The sequence below is a fragment of the Marmota marmota genome, unplaced genomic scaffold (assembly GCF_001458135.2).
Source record: "Marmota marmota marmota unplaced genomic scaffold, marMar, whole genome shotgun sequence".
In the NCBI taxonomy this organism is placed as follows: Eukaryota; Metazoa; Chordata; class Mammalia; order Rodentia; family Sciuridae; genus Marmota; species Marmota marmota.
Window position 1 is genome coordinate 25,362,968 of NW_025999869.1, and position 17,957 is coordinate 25,380,924.

Sequence of the window (17,957 nt, forward strand, 5' to 3'; positions counted from 1 at the left end):
TACCCAAGTGCAGACTGAGAAGTCTGGATTTAGGGGAATGCAGAAGAGGGACAGAAAAGAAGGACCAGATAAAAGACGGTTACCCACAGATATCAATAATAATCATGCCTCCTGTGTTTATTAATCACTTCCTAGGTGCCTAGCCCCTGGGTGGTCTTACTTGATCTTTTTTTGAGGGGGTGGTACCAGGGATTGAACTCAGGGGCACTCGCCCACTGAGCCACATCCCCAGCCCTATTTTGTATTTTATTTTGAGACAGGGTCTCACTGAGTGGCTCAGTGGTAGAGTGACCCTGGGTTCAATCCCAGGACCAACTAATAAATAAATAAGCAAGCAAGCAAGCAGACAAATAAATGGATTATCATTATTTCTATATTATAATTAAGATGAGTCTCAGAGAGGTTAAGTATGTTGTCCAAGGGTGCACAGCTACCCAGTAGTGCAGTTCTAATTAATCCCTATATTAGGTTGCATCTTTGGGAGGTAGGGACTCAGAAAGCCCACAGGTATCAGGAGGAGGATGAGTTTCCTAGAGAATTCAAGTGTAGGATGTAGTTGCACAAGACAACTAAGAACAGTAAGAAATCTGGGATCTGCTGGACTTGGTGACTGTACCCCCAGACAAGCAGGATCATGTTCAGCAGACTCTCAGATGACCTCCCAGGGCCTGATGAGGAATTGGGACACCCAGCAGAATTCTGCTGCAAAGAATAACTGAACATTTCCTTTCTGAGCAAAAGCGCTGGCCCTGCTTCTCCAAGGGTGCGCCATGGATAGGCGTGGATAGGTCCCTATCCACTCAGTATGGGTGCCATGCTCAGGCTCAGACGGTGGACCACAAGCCCTACGCTGCACACTCTGTGGTCTCCCTCCTCCCCTGTGAGTTAGGGGACAATGAGGGCTCATAAGGGTTTGATCAGCCTGAGCAGAGGACCAAGCCCCATTGGACCAGAGCCAATAGGGCCACTGGCAGGGTCTGTTTCAGTGGGCTTCTAGGCATGGGGACAAGCCCCAGCTTGCTGTCTTCAGGAACAAAGCTGGCAGACCATTCCAGGGAAAGAGGCCAATCTAGGTGCCCCAGGCCAGGAACTGGATCCCAGCATGAGATCAGTCCAGACCTAGAGGTGTCTTCTCCCCTGGGAGCAGTAGATTCAAAGGTGGCACATTCCTTACCCTCTCCGGGGCACCATAAAATCCCCCCAAGAAGCCCTTAATCTAAGAAGCCTTTTGTTTCTGTTTGCTTCATGGGCACTGACTAGTATTGATAAGGATGGGGCTCCAGGGGCTTCATTAGCTTGAGGACCTACTAGGGGCACTCCTGGACAATGCCTTGGGATGAGAAGGGGACCTGGAATTTGGGAGCGGGGACTAAGGCTAGCCTCCTGACACCCCCCTCGGGACTGCCCTGAACTGCTAGGCCTCTGGAGCCAAATCATCTCGCAGACATTTGGCTTCCATTATCTGGCTATTTTGGGCAGCCCTGGGCTAGACTTGATTATTGCAAACCCGAAATAGTTCTTTATTAGACATGGCTGGCTCGCCCTCCTAAATCAGTCTTTTCGAGCCCCTGGGGTCTGGTGGGGAGCACATCTCCCCGTGCGCCCTCCAGGCCCTCTGAAGGAAAGAAGGAGCCAACCAGGGCTTCGGCCCAGAGTACACACTCATGGGCACAGGAGGACAAGTGGAGGAACCGGGCTGCGGGCAGGTCCGGGCCCTGCCCTCTTCCCTGCCCCCTGGCTTCAGCTGGCCCAGCCCCCAGCTCCTCCCCTAGGAGAGAGGGCAGAACAGGACTGGCCAGTTGAGGACCCTGCAGGACTGTGCCCGCCTGTATACTGGGGAGTGCCAGCCTGGGTGTGGGGCCTCCACAGTCCAAAGGCCACCAACAGCCCAGCCACTGGGAGTGTGTGAAGGGGTGGTTCTCAGCCAGGGAGGTGCAGGGCACTCGGGAGCAGGAGGGAGAGAGGAAGAGGCTGAGCGCAGAGCCCACTGAGGGGCCTGGGAACCTCTCTGCCTGCTGGCGGGGCTGCCTCAGCTTCCCCTCACCTTGCAGCCTGCTACCTCTGGATACAGCTTCCCAGAACAGCTGCTCCTGCATCTGGGGGACAAATCTCCTGTAGGATTTGAGTGAGATGTCACCAGGCTACTGCTGGCCTGAAGCAAGTCTCTGCCCTGCTACTTTCCTCCCCCAAGGGCATTCATTTGTCCTTATCAGATGCTGTCAGACTTGCTAATCACGGAGTTTCTGGCACCTGACAGGTGGGTTAAGGAGAGGGTTGGGTCACATTTATTTGCAGGTCCCCCACGTGGCCTCAGGTGGGCTGCATTCCGAGGCATCCCTGGTCACAGGTGGGGCCACAGGGTTCCCAGTGGCAGAAGAGAGCTCCGGCAGGATTCAGCGTGACTGGGCTGGAGCAGGATTGTGCAACAGTCAGGGCTGTTTATGTTTAATGGCTTTGCCTTTAAGGTGCTGTGGACCCTGTCATGGGGACATCCAGGCACAGGTGAGAAGCCTGGCAAGGCTGGTACATGTGGAATTAGTTGAGGGCTATGACTACCAGAATCTGGAAGAGGCCAGGAAGGATCCTCTCTCAACCCTTTGCAGGGAGCATTTCCAAATTTATTTTCTTATTTATCCCAATTTCAGACTTTCAATCATCAGAACTGGAGAATAAAATTCTGAAGTTTTAAGTCATCCTGTCGGTGGGACTTTATTAACAGCAGTCCTGGGACACTAACACACCCGGGCTGGTTCTGCTGCCTGGAATGACCACACCCCTCGAGCTCATCCTCTAGTCTCTTACTTTCCATCACCTGTTCCGTGCACCCACCTCTGTGTGCCCCAACTCTGAGCCCTTCCTTCTGCAGTAGATCTGTAAGGTTTGCTGCCAGCCTGTCTCCAGACTAGACTGCAGGCTCCTTGAAGGTAGGGCCTGAGCTGTAGCTTGACGCCTGACACATAGTAGGTGCTCCTTAAATGGGAGATGGATGAAGGCTCTGCCCAGGAGTGATGAGCCCCTGTGAGCCTGACCTAGCTTAGGCTGGGGACTTGGCAGTCCTCAGAGATCACAGCATCATCCATACGGGCCACTGCCAGCTCCTCCACTCTCCAGATCCCTCCTGGCTCCTTGTGATTCTGAAGAACTTGGGGAAATTCCTAACCTTTCCTTTCAATCGGGCCATTGGCCCCTGGAGTCAGCCACAACGTAACTGCTCAGGTCCCTCCAACAAGGGGACTGTGTCTGTGGCCCAGATGACTCATGCACACTGCTCCATCCCGCAACCTTGGGCGGGACTTGTGCTGGGGATGGTGCCAGCCAGCTCAGCCAGGAGCCTGGACATCCTGTTGCCCTAACCCAGTCCCTAGGAACAGAGTGTACTCAAGGCTTCAGGACAAAAATCTGGATATGGGGAGGCCACGCTAGTTTGAAACTGAGATCTGAGTGATAAAAGGGACCCGAGAGGAGAAACAGCAAGTACCAAGTCCCTGAGGTAGGAATGAGCTTGACATGATTGGGAACTAAAAAGAACACAGGGGAGCCTGGAGCAGAGTGTGAGAGAGAGGTCAGTGACAAGACCTGAGATTCGATGGGGCCCACCTGGATCATCCAGGAGACACTCTCCCCATCGAGATCCTTAGCTTAATCATATCTGCAAAGTAACTTTTGCCATGTAAAGTAACATACTCACAGGTCCTGGGGAACGGACAGACATCCCAAGGACAGGCCATATTCTGCCTACCATACTATCTCTCTCTCATCCTCTTATCTGTCTCTCCTGTTCTCCATTTCTGTTTATCTATCTACCCACCCACCTACCTACCTACCTACTTGGAACTGAATGTGTATCTATTGACCTGTCACCAGGCCACAATATATATCTCTTTTCCTGTCCCTTTATCAAATATTAACAGGTTATTTATCAATCATTCCTCCATGCTTTGATCTTTCTATCTGAGAAATGCATTATCACCCTTCAGCCATCTACCTAGTACCCTGTGTGTGTGTGTGTGTGTGTCTGTGTGGTACTGGGGATGGAACCCAGGCTTCACGCAGGCTAGGCAACAGCTCTACCACTGAGCTACATCCCCAGCCCTCGATAAGCTGACTTTTAAATCCAACTTATCATTTAGTTGTCTTCTGTCCATGATGAATTTCCAATCATCTAAGTCATATCTGCTCACTTGTCACAAACGTGGACTTTCTTTCCCAACAAATAAAGTCAGTAAATATTCACTGAGGGCTTGCTATGTTCTCTGTGGATGCAATAAGGGGCAGACACCCCAGTAGCCATACAGGGTCCTTTTCCATTATATCTTTGTCACTGTCATGCCATCATCATCAATCCATGCACACTGTCCAATTTTGTCATCCACACAGGGCTCGTCCTCTGTGGACTCCCACCAACCTAGGTGGCTGTCCTCTGCCTTGTGCTCGCTAGCCATACTGTGCATGCATAAATAATGCAGACTCATTTTACTTGATGTTGATCTTAGATAAAATGTGGGTAGAAAAGTGTATCTGCTGGGCAAGCATCTTGTACATCAAACAACAAGTCCTAAAGTTAAGTGGAAACTATTTTTAGGTTGTCTGGGCAAATAGTGCAGGAGATGGGAACTCCAGAGATGTGGCCTCAGGCATGTGCGGGCACACTCAGGCACACGCAGGCACACAACACGCCCACGTGGCTACACACAAATACACACGAACGTGCCTCCTCTTTCTCCAGCTACCACACCAGCAGTTCCTTCCTGGCTTTCTTCTCCCCTCTGCTCACACAAAGGGGCCTGAGCAGACACTTCAGCGCCAGCTCATGTCCTGCTTCATCTGGTTCCCAGTCTAAGAATGTCTCCTCCCCCCTGGGCAGCCAGGTCTTCCAGGGCAAGGTTAGAGCCTGCTTCTTCTTTATTTTTATTTTTATTGTTGTAATACTGGGGATTGAACCAGGGGCACTCTACCACTGAGCTACATCCCCAGCCTTTTTTTTTTTTTAAGTATTTATTTTCTAGTTGTAGTTGTCAATATCTTTATTTTTTTTATTTATTTTTATGTGGTGCTGAGGATCTAACCCAGGGCCTCGCACACTCAGCTCTAAGGCTGAGCCACAACCCCAGCCCCTCCCAGCCTTTTTATTATTTCTTAAATTTGGAGACAGGGTCCCACTGAGTTACCTAGGCTGGCCTTGAACTGTCAGTCCTCCAGTCTCAGCCTCCCAAGTAGCTGGAATTACAGGTACGACAAGCCTGCTTCTCTGAACACATGCCCTCCAGGCCTGGCTGGTCTGAGGGCTGGACACTCAGGAACATCTGGCCTTTCCTTGAACTCAGGATAAGTAGGGGAACTACAGATGCTCTCCAGGCCATCTCCCATGACCCAACACAGTCCTCTCTACCTTACCCTGGAACCGGTCTTCCCAGCCCGGATGCCAGGGTTCTTCTTTCCGTGGAACTTGCCTGGAGGAACTGTGTCAGCCAGATAATCTGCCTGGAGCTGGCCTCACGGGGATCTGCTCAACAAGAATTCCCTTGTTTCTAAGCATATTTGTGGCTCTGGCATTGAGTGCCAGCTCCTGTCCAGGGCTCTCCCCTGGGCCGCCGCTGGAGAGCAAGCACATTTGGAGGGGCTCGCCATCTGCTAGGCTGCAAGTCCTGGACATCCGGTAGTCATAGCGCCCAGGGCCACCCCAGCTTCACAAGTCACTTTCTCCAAGGCCCTTGGGGGGAACAACTTCCTTACTCAAGGCTGAAGAAGGATCCCAAGGCTACCACCTTGCTCCCTGGAGCACTTCCCACAGTGGAAGGCTATCAAGGCCAAGACACCATTAATGAAGGCTTAACTGGGGGAGGCACATCAGGGCCAGCAGGTCCTACAGCCCCTGGCCCCGTGATGAACCTTGATTCTCAGCCACATGCTTGACCCTGTTCAAACCCAGTGTCTGCCCCTCTGAAATCCTGTGGTTTCCTCCCGCAGGGACCTCATTTAACATATCTCTGAAGCCTGAAGCCAGCCAGGGGTTGGGCCCAGAGCAGCACAGATACGAACCTTAGCACAATGCAAGCCAATGAAATCCTAGAGCTCAAGCCCTGGCTTCATGCAATCTATCTTTCCCTTATAGCCAGCCCACAAAACCCACTTAGGGGTTCTCATTAACCACTTGGGGTCCACCAGGTAATGAATTATCCCTACCTTTGCGGCCTCAGGAGCAGTCTGGGCCAGGTACTTTCAAGCTAAATGTGTTGGGAAAAAATGGAACTCTACCTACCGAAGAAGGGATCTCCTCTTCCTTACTCAGTTCATAATAGCTAAGCTATGGAACCAACCTAGGTGACCTCCAACAGATGAATGGATAAAGAAAATATAGTATATATACACCGTGGAATATTTCTAGGCCATAAAGAAGAATGGAATTATGGCATTTGTCATAATGGACAGAACTGGAGACTATCATGCTAAATGAAATAAGCCAATCTCAAAAAAGCAAAGGCTGAATGTTCTCTCCGATATGCAAATGCTAATATGCAATGTGGGGAGGGGGAATAGAGGTTTATTGGATTAGACAAAGGGGAATGAAGGGAAGGGAGAGAGAATGGGAATAGGAAAGACAGTAGAATGAATCGGACATAACTTTCCTATGTTCATATATGAATACATGACCCGTGTAACTCCACATCATGTACAACCACAAAAACGGGAAGTTACACTCTATGTATGTATAACGTCAAAACATTCTGCTGTTATATATATATGTATATATATATATATATATATATATATATATATATATATATACTTTTTCTTCTTTCTACACAGGTTCCCAGCCCCAGCCCAGTCTACCCAAGTCAAAGGGAAGTACGGATTTTCTATGCACTTGCTGGAGCTCAAGTTCATGAGAAGGCTCTGGAATGTAGTTAGGGTCTGAGGCTGGTCCAGCTGGAACAACTCAGAGAGACCCTGACCCTGGAGCCAACAGGCCCTGGGCTACACAAGGGACAGCATTAGTACTAGCCCCAAGACAGCTTTCCAAGAGCATGGTGCCTCCCAACAATGCTTCTGTCCCTGGAAGATTTTAAGCATCTGTAGAGCAACCAGAAGCACCCAAAAGCAGAGGGCTTCTTGGGTGTCCTGCAACAACCACAGGATCGACTCCTCTCCCACCCCTTACATTCCAATACAAGCAACAAGCATCATTTTGATGTGTCTTTTTGCAGATTCTTTCCCCGCACCAAGACCAAATTACACATATGTATGTGTTTCTGCAGGTCTTCAGATAAAAATGCACACTTCGGGGCTGGGGTAGGGGTGGCTCAGTAGCAGAGGGCCTGCTTAGCAAGTAGAAGTTTTATCCACGGAACCAAAAGTGGGGGGGGGTTCATTTTGTAGGGGTTTTTGTTGTGATTGGTTTTGTTGTTGTTGTTTATTGCAAATGACACCACATGGTACCTAGTACCTTGCAACTTGCTTGTCATTTATGCTTTCCTTGGGACTCTTTCCACATATTGTGTGTGTCCACACATTGCCACTCCCTCCTCTGCATCCTTGTCCTGTTTGCATTGTGCTTTATTTAGTTAGTCCTCTAGTGATGGACACTCAGCTGCTTCCAGGGTCTCACTGTTATAAAGAATGCTATAATACCATTTTTATTTTTATTTTTTAAAGAGAGAGAGAGAGAGAGAATTTTTTAGTATTTGTGTTTTAGTTTTCAGCGGACACAACATCTTTGTATGTGGTGCTGAGGATCGAACCCGGGCCGCATGCATGCCAGGCGAGCGTGCTACCTCTTGAGCCCATCCCCAGCCCCTATAACACTATTTTTAAACAGGGATCTCTTTGTGCCCACATTAGAAGATCTCCTGGGAGGAGATTGCTGGAAGTTGACTTGCACAGTCTCATCTCCTCCTTGCAACCTGGGGCACCTACAGGCAGATGCCTGTACCTTCAGGTTACCTTCACCTCAGGCAGCTCCTAGTAGATTTTCCTGGACAGAGGGAAGTTCCCTCCTGCGGAGAAGCATCCTACGCTGTACCCAACTGCACTGAGGTGAACCAGGAAGATACCATCCCTCTCTCTGGAACATCCTTCACCGTCCCTGTCTCATCTAAATCACCACCTGCGATCATTTGGATGTGTCTTGTTCCCTATGGATTCATGAGTTGGAAGTATGATTCCTAGTGTGGCAATGTAGGAGGTGACGAAAACTTCAAGAGCTGGGGCATTGTCGGGCGCTGGTGGCACACGCCTGTAATCCCAGCGGTTTGGGAAGCTGAGGCAGGAAGATTGCCTCAGCAATCTAATGAGGTGCTAAGCAACTCAGTGAGACCCTGTCTCTAAATAAAATACAAAATAGGGCTGGGATGTGGCCCCTCAGTTACTCGGTATCCCTGAGTTCAATCCCCTGTACAAAAAAAAAAAAAAAAAAAAGAGCTGGGGCATAGGACTGGGGTGTGGAGAGTGCTTGCCTTGCCTATGCAAGGCTCTGGGCTTGATTCCTAGTACTGAGGGAAAAAATAAAGAAAACAAGTAGAAAAAGAAATAAAGAGGCAGGGCCTAGTGTAAAGTCCTCAGGCCATTGGGGGTCTTGTCCTCTGAAGGGAATGCTGGTGCCCTGAAGAAAGTTCTGGAAAGAGCATTGTCATTAAAAACTGATCCTGATCTCCCATTCTGGCTTCTTGTCTCATTTACTTTATTTTTTGCAGTACTGAGAATCAAACCCAGGACCTCACACAGGCTAGGCAAGCACTCTACTATTGAGCTACATCCCCAGTCCTTTTTATTTGATTTTGAGACAGGGTCTCACTGTGTTGATCAAGCTGGCCTTGAACTTTCCATCCTCCTGCCTCAGCCTCCTGAGTAGCTAGGATTACAGGTGTGTGCCACCACGCCCACTTTGCTTCCTGTCTTAAGATGTGATCTCTTCCTCTTGTGTGCTCTCCTGTCAGCGAGATGCCATCCACCATTTGGTGCTCACCAGAACGGAAATAATTCTGGTGCCATGTCCTTAAAGTTTCAGAACTGTGAGCTAAATAAACCTCTTTTCTTTATAAAGTTTCCAAGCATCAGCTATTTTGTTATAGTAATGAAAAATGAACTAATAATACTCATCTTCATGCAGGTCCATCTCCACAGCTTGCCTCAAAAAAATCTTTTACCTATTTCAACCCCCAGGCTCCTAAGACAACTTGTTTTATTTTAGTAACCCTGCATATACTTAAGGACCTATCTTCCTAAATAGGCTTACATCCCATAAAGGCAGAATTCGAACCTGAAAATCTGTCCTGGTATATAGATGCTTTGTTTCTGTAGGTTGTTTGTATATGTGCTATTTGAAAGGCCAAGGTACCCCAAGTGTGACTGTGAGTTCACCAGTAAATACATGGAAAGAATCTTTTTAAGACTGTCAGATGGGGAGAAGATTTGCTTTGTAGCCTTTTTTTGGGCAGTAATGGGAGTTAAACCTAGTGCCTCACACATGCAGGGTGAGTGCTTTACCCAGCACTAGATTTGCTTTGATTTTTCATAAACCCTGGGAAAGGTGAAAGGGTTTTGTTTACATTGCTCAACTTGACTTAGAGCCAGTGCCTTTGGTTCTTGGTGGCTCTTGGATTGGGCTGGGCCCCTCAGCTCTGAGTGGGGTGTGTCACACTTGACTTGGTTGGGCAGGCCCCTGACTTGGCTGGACTTACTGGCTGCTGCCAGTTTTGGAGGAGGCGTTTGCAGGCCCCAGGGATCTTCATTGCCTTCTGCCATCTGTGGCCAACAGGCTAAGTCTGAGAGTCTAAGAAGGGACAGGTGGCCTGGCTGGCACATTCTGCAGACATCTCCTGGGACTGGTCAGTACCATCTCTGAACTGGAAGGCTAGTGCTCTGAGGGGCACCTCTCCCAGGCATGCAGTATCGTACATTCCAGGTAGAGCCAAGTCTGGATCCTGCCAGGCCAATGTCTTCAGCCACAGACAGCTCTGGGTGGCTTGTCCCTCTCTCCCAAGCCCCAGCTGCATGCAGTTTTTTCTTGGAGCCTAAGAGGCAAAAGCTGCTGGGTTCTGTCCTCCCGTCAATGCCAAATTATGTGTTTTGTACAGGCCTTGGCACAGAGTAAGCACTCGGGAAATATTTACTGAACAACCAATGGAATGAATGTTCACTCTTCTTCAGAGGAGGCCACGTAAAGGCACTGACTACAGGTGGGAGGGGAGAGAGTGGACTTTAGAAACAGAGGACCCAGAAGGAAGGGTGAGCAAAACTTGCCTGCATCTGATCAATCAGCAAGTCTTCCCAGACTCAACTCCTTCAGGTTCCCAGGAATTCTCTAGAAACCATAAGGTTAGGGCAGGTGTTTCCTAACCTGTGAACTCATGCTACTTCATGTGTGACCTGTGGATCAGCGGCATCAGCAGTATCTGGGAGCTTTTGAGAAAGGCAGACTCTCAAGCTCCACCCCAGACTTCAAGAATCTGCACTTGAACAAGATCCCAGGTGATCTGCATGCATCATGTCATCATTGGACAAGCAATGCCTCCAGCAGCAAGTGAATGAACATCGATCTGGAACCCAAATGAGGACTTCTCACCTGGCACAGAGGCAAGCTGTTGGGGAGTGTGGATAACTACATCTGGGACTTCTGCCTACCTCCATGACTCAGACAGATTATTGAGTCAGATATTTTCTCTCTCCAGTCCTTGAACACTGCCTGGAACATAGCAGGCACTCAATAAATATTCAACACATGAATGTTGAACAAGTCTTAGGCTATTTTTAATTTTTATTTTAAAATTTGTTCTAATTAGTTATACATAACACTAGAATAAGGTGATGTGATTTTTTAATTTTTATTTTTTAAAGAGAGAGAGAGAGAGAATTTTTTAATATTTATTTTTTAGTTTTCGGCGGATACAACATCTTTATTTTTATGTGGTGCTGAGGATCAAACCCAGCGCCTAGCACATGCCAGGCAAGTGCGCTACTGCTTGAGCCACATCCTCAGCCCTGGTGATGTGATTTTTAAATTTTATTGATTTATTTTAATTAGATACATATGACAGCAGAATGCATTTTGATTCATTGTACACAATTGCAGCACAACTTTTCATTTCTCTGTACATGATCACACCATATGTGCAGTCACACATGTACCTAGGGTAATAGTGTCCATCTCATTCCGCCATCTTTCCTGCCCCCATCCCTTTCCCTTCCCTCCCTCCCCTTTGCCCAATCAAAGTTCCTCCATTTTCCCCATCACCCCCCCATTATGGATCAGCATCCACTTATCAAAGAAAACATTTGGCCTTTGGTTTTTTGGGGGTTGGCTTACTTTGCTTAGCATAATAGTCTCCAACTCTATCCATTTATCTGCAAATGCCATAATTTTATTCTCTTTTAATGCTGAGTAGTATTCCATTGTGTGTATGCGTGTGTGTGTGTGTGTGTGTGTGTGTGTGTATACACCAAAATCTTATGCTTTTTTTCAATTAAAGTTCTTATGCTATTTTTTCAATTAAAGTTCTTAAGGTATGCTGGACCTTCTGCTTCTGTATATAAATTGCAAGTTATTTTTATTTTTATTTTTATTTTAATTTTTTAATATTTATTTTTTAGTTTTCGGCAGACACAACATCTTTGTTTGTATGTGGTGCTGAGGATCGAACCCTGGCCGCACGCATGCCAGGCGAGCGTGCTACCGCTTGAGCTACATCCCCAACCCTGCAAGTTATTTTTAAAAGGATGTTTGTTCCCACTAAGGACTCCTGGAAGAACAGCTATTGTCTAATAAGCAATTACTGAGTACCAGGCCAGTACTTGAAACCATGTGGTCATGTTGTCTGTGTTTCACAAACTGTGGTTCATGGGTAAGGGCATCAAGAATGACCAGCTGCTTATTAAAAATACAGATGCCTGGGACAGGTCTCGGAGACCTGCCCACTGGGAGCCTTTGGGGATAAGGTCTAGAAGTCTACATTTTTACTGAGCATCACCATTCCCCAGCACAATGAAGTTTGGAAATGACTCATCCCCAGTTAACAGAGAAGAAAAATGAGGCACAGACAGGATAACTGATCTATGAAAAGTCATAAAGCTGTTGAATGGTCAAGGAAGGATGCAAACCCAGGACTGTCTAACTCTGGAATGCATAGTTTTCATCATATTGTCTGTTACACTGGCAAAACTAATAGTCAGGCTGATATGTGTATTTAGCCAGATATATGGCTTTGTGTACATTTCGTTTGTCAACAAAATTTTATAGACTCGGAAGGCAGTCAAGTGTGCTTTATTTCTCTCAGAACATCCCTTACCATGCTTAAGGAACAGAAAGATCCTCACTAAAAGTTGTCTAAGTTGAATTTCTACAGCTACGTGGTTATACTGTTCTATACATATTCACAAACATACAAAGGGTGTCTTATTTCTTTAATATATATATATTAGTTATAGATGGACATAATAAATACCTCTATTTTATTTATTTATTTTTATGAGGTACTGAGGATTGAATCCAGTGCCTCATACGTGGTAGACAAGTGTTCCACCACTGAGCTACAACCCCAGCCCTGGCTATCTTATTTTTAGTAGCATACTGGAACACATGATAGCAACTGTAAATGTTGCCACTCTTTCTTGAACCCAGTCCAATCAAGGTTTTGCTTGAACCATTCCATTGACATGGCTCTTATCAAGGTCACCATTGACCTCCATGTTTCTGAACCTAATGTTTGATTCCCCGCAGATTTGGACGTAGGGCTTTCTTTCCTCCTGTAACTCTTGCTTCCCTTGGCTTCCAGGGCATTCTATCTCTTTGGATGCTTTTTATTTATTTATTTTTAGTTGCAGGTGGACACAATACCTTTATTTTTTATATATTCACATGTAGTGCTGAGATTTTTTATATATTCACACCCAGCGCCTCACATGTGCTAGGTGGGTGCTCTACTACTGAGCCACAATCCCAGTCCCTAGATGCTTCTTTTTTGATGACATCTTTGCTGATTCCTCTCTGTCTTCCAGCCATCTTTGAGTCCCTTCTCTTTCTACACTTGGATGATCTCCTGTAGCTTTAAATACCATCCACCTGCTGATAATTCTTAAATAATATCTTCAGCCAAGACCTTGCCCCAAACTAAGGCTGCCATGTTGAGCTCCCTGTGGGATGGCTGCACTTGATGTCAAACAGGCATCTCGAGCTCAATATGTCCAACAATGAGCTCCTTATCCTCCTCTAAAACGTATTCCTTCCAGTTTCCCCTGCCTTAGCCAATGGCAATCCATCCTTCCATGGGCTTAAGGTCAAACTCTTGTAGTCATCCTTAGTGTCTTTCTCTCACATTCCATAAGCAAATTCTCCAAAATATACACAGAACTTGACCACTTCTCACCATTTCCACCACTGCCACTCTGGTCCAAGGTAACATCTTCCCTCACTTGGTGAGTCAATCAACATGTCTTCCCATACATCCTTCGACTTCAGCCTTCCCCACTTTGGTCTGCTCTCTGTATGAAAGCTGAGTGACCTGTAAAATCCAGTGTCAGATCATGTCATTCATGATACCAATGACAACCCCCTCATATCACTTCAGTCAAATCCAAGTTCCTTACAGTGTCCTGGGTGACCTCTTCCTTTGACATTGTAAGCATGCTTCTGCCTTGAGCCCTTGCACCTGCTGTTTTGTGTAGGGATGGACAGGGGTTCTTGACCTTTTTTGTATGGTGGACTCTTTCTGAGTATAAGATCTTTTTATTTTTATTTCTTAGTTGTTGATAGACCTTTAGTTTTTTTTTTATTTACACGTAGTGCTGAGAATCGAACCCAGTGCCCCACACATGCTAGGCAAGTGTGCTACTGCTGAGCCCCAGCCCCAGCTCCTCTAAGATCTTTAAATCCAGTTTTAAAAAAAGTTCCATAAATTACAAAGAAAACCAATTTTATTGAAATACTACTCTCAAAAATATTTTTAAATGTATAATATAGTAATATATGTGCTTTATTAATTCATTAAATTGGAGCATAATGTTGAGGTAGTGATGAATGTAATATTTTAAGGTATTTTCAACAACTGTAATGTGATATGAAAATATCTGTGATTTTTACTAGCAGCAGTGTCACAGGTGCTGCTAATATCACTGATTTGTTATCTGCATTCATAATTGAAGAACTGCTATGTTTTAATTAGTGAAAATAAAGATGCAATTCTTTTTCTCATAAAAGGTGCTGACCCCCTGAGTTCTACCCATTGACCTCTGGAAGGGAGGGTTCATGGGGTCCAGGTTAAGAAGCCTGGGCTTAGAATGCTCTTATGCTTTCAATGTACCCTTTACTCACATATACTGTCCCACACAACTCACTCCTCCTTTTGCTTAAGAATCATATTCCTGGTGAGGTCTCCCCTGACCATTCTACTTAAAATTATACCCTTACTCTCTCCATTCCCCTTTTCTGCTTAATTCTTCCCTACATCACTTAATTATTTTCAAACATATAGATTTTTAATTTATTTATTGCTATTTCCACTAGAAACAGACACTAGGCACTTGTCAAATGGTGACACATTCTAGTGTGGTGTCTGGCATACAGAAGTCACTCAATAAGTACTTGTTGAAAATAAGTAATGATTAAATCTGTATGACCTGTGTCTTCTCATTTTTTTTCCTGCAAAAAGTTAATGAATGATTGGTGAGACTTTTAATAAAGATTAAGGAGTTATAATTATCTTCATCACTATAATTTTATTAACTTCCAATATTAACCTTAAACAGTGGCACAGAGCTGCAGGTTTCTTAGCATTCTGAATAGGCTTCCAGTCCTGTTTTCCAAGGATGCTTTGGGGGCCTGGGTTTCACTCCATGTCAGGAACTATCTCTGATGCAAAGTGCCACTCATAAAACTCTTTCTTGCCAAGGTAGCTAGCAGACTTCCCCAACTCCAATCAAATCAATAATATAATAATACTTTTTATTTCTGGCAACCCTATAGGTCAGCTACCACTTACTAGCTATGTAATTGTTGGTAAGTTACTAAACTTTCTGAAAAGTTTTTTTTTTTTTTTTTTTTTTTTGGTACTGGAGATTGAACTCAAAAACTGAGCCACATCCCCAGCCCTATTTTGTATTTTATTTAGAGACAGGGTCTCATTGAATTGCCCAGTGCCCCGCCATTGCTGAGGCTGGCTTTGAACTCACGATCCTCCTGCCTCAGCCTCCAGAGCTGCTGGAATTACATGCATGCGCCATCGCGCCCGGCAAGATGGGATTTTTGTGGGGATAAAATGGAATGGCCCCCACAGGGTGCAGTATAGAGCAGGTGCTCTTTAAATGATCATCCACAACCTCTTCCACCTCAGCAGGTCACTTTATAACTGCTTGCCAATGCATTTTCCCATTCAAGTTCAGCTCCTGATGGCTAGGAGAAGGGCCGTGTCCTGTCTTCCAAGGCATGTTAACCTCCTGCAACTTGATCCAACCAGAGCAGCCCCCTTTAGGACTGCCTCTATAAATTGATGCCACCACTCTGATCCCCAACCTCCAACATGTGACTGAGACTGTTATCTGGACCTTGACAGTGAAGCCCACCATTTATCACAGTTTCCTTTCCTGACCCTCCTTGTACCCACACTGGGAGTTCCTATACCCGTCCTCATAGAGGGAAAGACAGAAATCATCATCCTGCTGTTTTCAGGTGTGTAGTGCTTTTGAAGAGGGCTTTCACCCTTCCCCAAAATATGTAGGCACAAGGTAAGAGAGGAGAGGGTATGTGTGACAGCTCAGTGGTAGAGCATATGCTTAGCATGTGCAAGGCTCTTGGTTTAATTCAAGCACCAAATACCAACAAACAAAAAGGGGGAAGGGTCAAAGTACTCTGCACAATGCATTTGAGTCTGGTTCTGCTTTACCCACACAGCATGTATACATGCATATTTACATATATGTATATATGCACACATGGCCTCAGGAATCTTCCACCACTTCATTATAGGAAGAGGTAAAACAGACCTAGAGAGATGAATCCACTGACCCAGATCACACAGCTTCTCAACTGCAAAGTCAGGAATTGAACCCTCCTAGCCTCCAACACCTGTTTTCAGGCGTTGACCCTGGCCTGGGAAAATCCTACCAACTGACCACTGTGAGCAGGAGCCAGGTCTAACTTTGAGGTGGCACCCAGTCCCCTCTTCTTGCCAGATAAGCTGCCTCATACTTTGTGAATGAAGGCCACAGAAGAGAAATGTTGCAGTGACTCCCTTTGAGCTCATATTTCTTTCTTGTTGCGAAAAGTGCTTATTTCAGCACCCATCATCTCCCTCTTTGTTGTGTAGACAATCCGCCCTGTCGGATTTGAGCTGTTATTATGAGTTTGTTTATTATTAGATTTATTTCTCCTATAAGCAAATGTGTTCACAACAGTCCATGGGGGAATCTTCTTAATTGTCACATAAATGTCATCTTATGTAAATTGAATATTTATGTTTTCATGGAAGTCGGTGGCGGGAAAAGGAAGAATAAACAACCTTCAGTCTTGTAGAGGGAAAGGGATTCACAACTCACCCACATGCCTTCAAAACCAAAAGGTGAGTTGCAAAAATCATTGGATCATCTTGGAGGGGCAGCCAAGAGAGCGGGGGTGGGGTGGGGTGGAGAAAAAGCTGGCAACTATACCATGGGAATATTGGGCTAGCCTCCCGGATCTCCCCCAAACCGCCAGCCAAGGCCAGACTACTTCGCTGGCTGAGGCATTTCGAGGAGGCTGAAGGTTGCCCCCAACCCTCCCCATCCAAGAGACAAGCCCTTCTCCTTCCTAGAGAGAAGGTGAGCGCGGCGGGCGCAGCGGGTTAGGTGGGTGTGGTCCGCAGCTCTGGGAACCGACCCAAGGCCCCGCCACCGCCGGCTAGCCGCCCGACAGCCCGCCCGCCTGGCGAGCGCAGGCTCTTCTTCCAGAAACTGCGAGGATCCAAGCGCACTGTTTGTGCACCACAAGGTCAAGTCGGGAAGTGGAGCCGGCGGAGGAGGGGCGATGAGGCGAAGGGTGGGGAGGGGGGAGCCCCGCTTCTTAGCCAAGTGCCAGCCCTTGGAAGTTGCCCCTCAGTTGTTAACCCTTTAAGGGGAATGGGCGGGACGAGCAAAAGGGAAGGGGTTGCCCCGAGGCAAACTCCTTCTGGACCCAGGACGTGCAATCACCCAACCACCCATCACCGCGTTCTTCACCCTCCGGAAATACGGGGCAGCTCCGGGCGCCTGGAGGCACCCGAGAGGGGGGAGGGGGCGACGAGTCCTAGAGGGACCCTCTCTACGGACCGCCCCTCTTTTCGTGAGGTCGCCTACAATTTCAAGTTTCCCCTGCCCGGGATGTTAGTTTCCATTTGGTGTGGGTGGGCGAGGAAGGCTGCGCCCCCTCCCCCAGACTAGTACGCGCCCCTCCCCTCCGCTCCTGCCAGCACTTTCTGCTCACTTCTGGCGCTGTAAAACGCCACGCGATTTATTCGATTCACATTTTAAAACCAGCGATTCGGAAACGGGGCCGAGGGTGAGGGTCTCCCAGCGCTGGAGTCCCGGGGGGCGGGGTGCTCAGTGCAAACCTCGTTTCCTCCGCGAGTGTCGCCTCCAGGCTGTTATTTGCAAAGAAACGTCTTTTTGACGCAGGGAGAAATGGCAAATTTTAAGTACGTCATTAATATGGCGCCAAAAGATTTTTTTTAAGTATAAGCTTGCTATTTTTTTTTTAAGGTTGCGGGGGGCGCCGCCCGGGTCTGGGGCGCGAAGGGGGCGGGGTGTGAGCAGAAAGTGTGAGTGAGAGAGTGGAGGGGCGGGGTATGTGTGTGAGTGTGTGAAGTGTGAGCAGACCTGATGGGACTTGCACGGGCGCAGCCGCCGCTCGGGCCCGGCCCTGGGGACAGGGCGGGCTGGGGGCGCCCCGGAGTGCTTAAGTCGGGGCCCCGCTGCAGGAGGCCGGGGCCGGGCAGGGCACCCTCCCCCCCTGGGGCCCG

At 47.3% G+C, this 17,957-nt stretch overlaps 1 protein-coding gene and 1 long non-coding RNA gene across 3 annotated transcripts in view; both read left to right on the forward strand.

The window, feature by feature from the left end:
- Positions 1-1,876: 1,876 nt before the first annotated feature.
- On the forward strand, positions 1,877-7,184 carry LOC107148135. Its single transcript, XR_001504233.2, has 2 exons — positions 1,877-2,257; positions 6,808-7,184. It is a non-coding gene; the product is annotated as an uncharacterized LOC107148135 (long non-coding RNA).
- A 9,745-nt stretch (positions 7,185-16,929) lies between these two features.
- Jade2 (jade family PHD finger 2) overlaps positions 16,930-17,957 on the forward strand; it is a 52,634-nt gene continuing 51,606 nt past the window's right edge. The window contains exon 1 of one of the 2 annotated variants that reach the window (XM_048783760.1): positions 16,930-16,951. The gene's annotated coding sequence lies outside the window, so the exon portion shown is untranslated. The remainder of the gene's footprint in view (positions 16,952-17,957) is intronic. The other variant, XM_015492770.2, reaches the window with a different exon arrangement.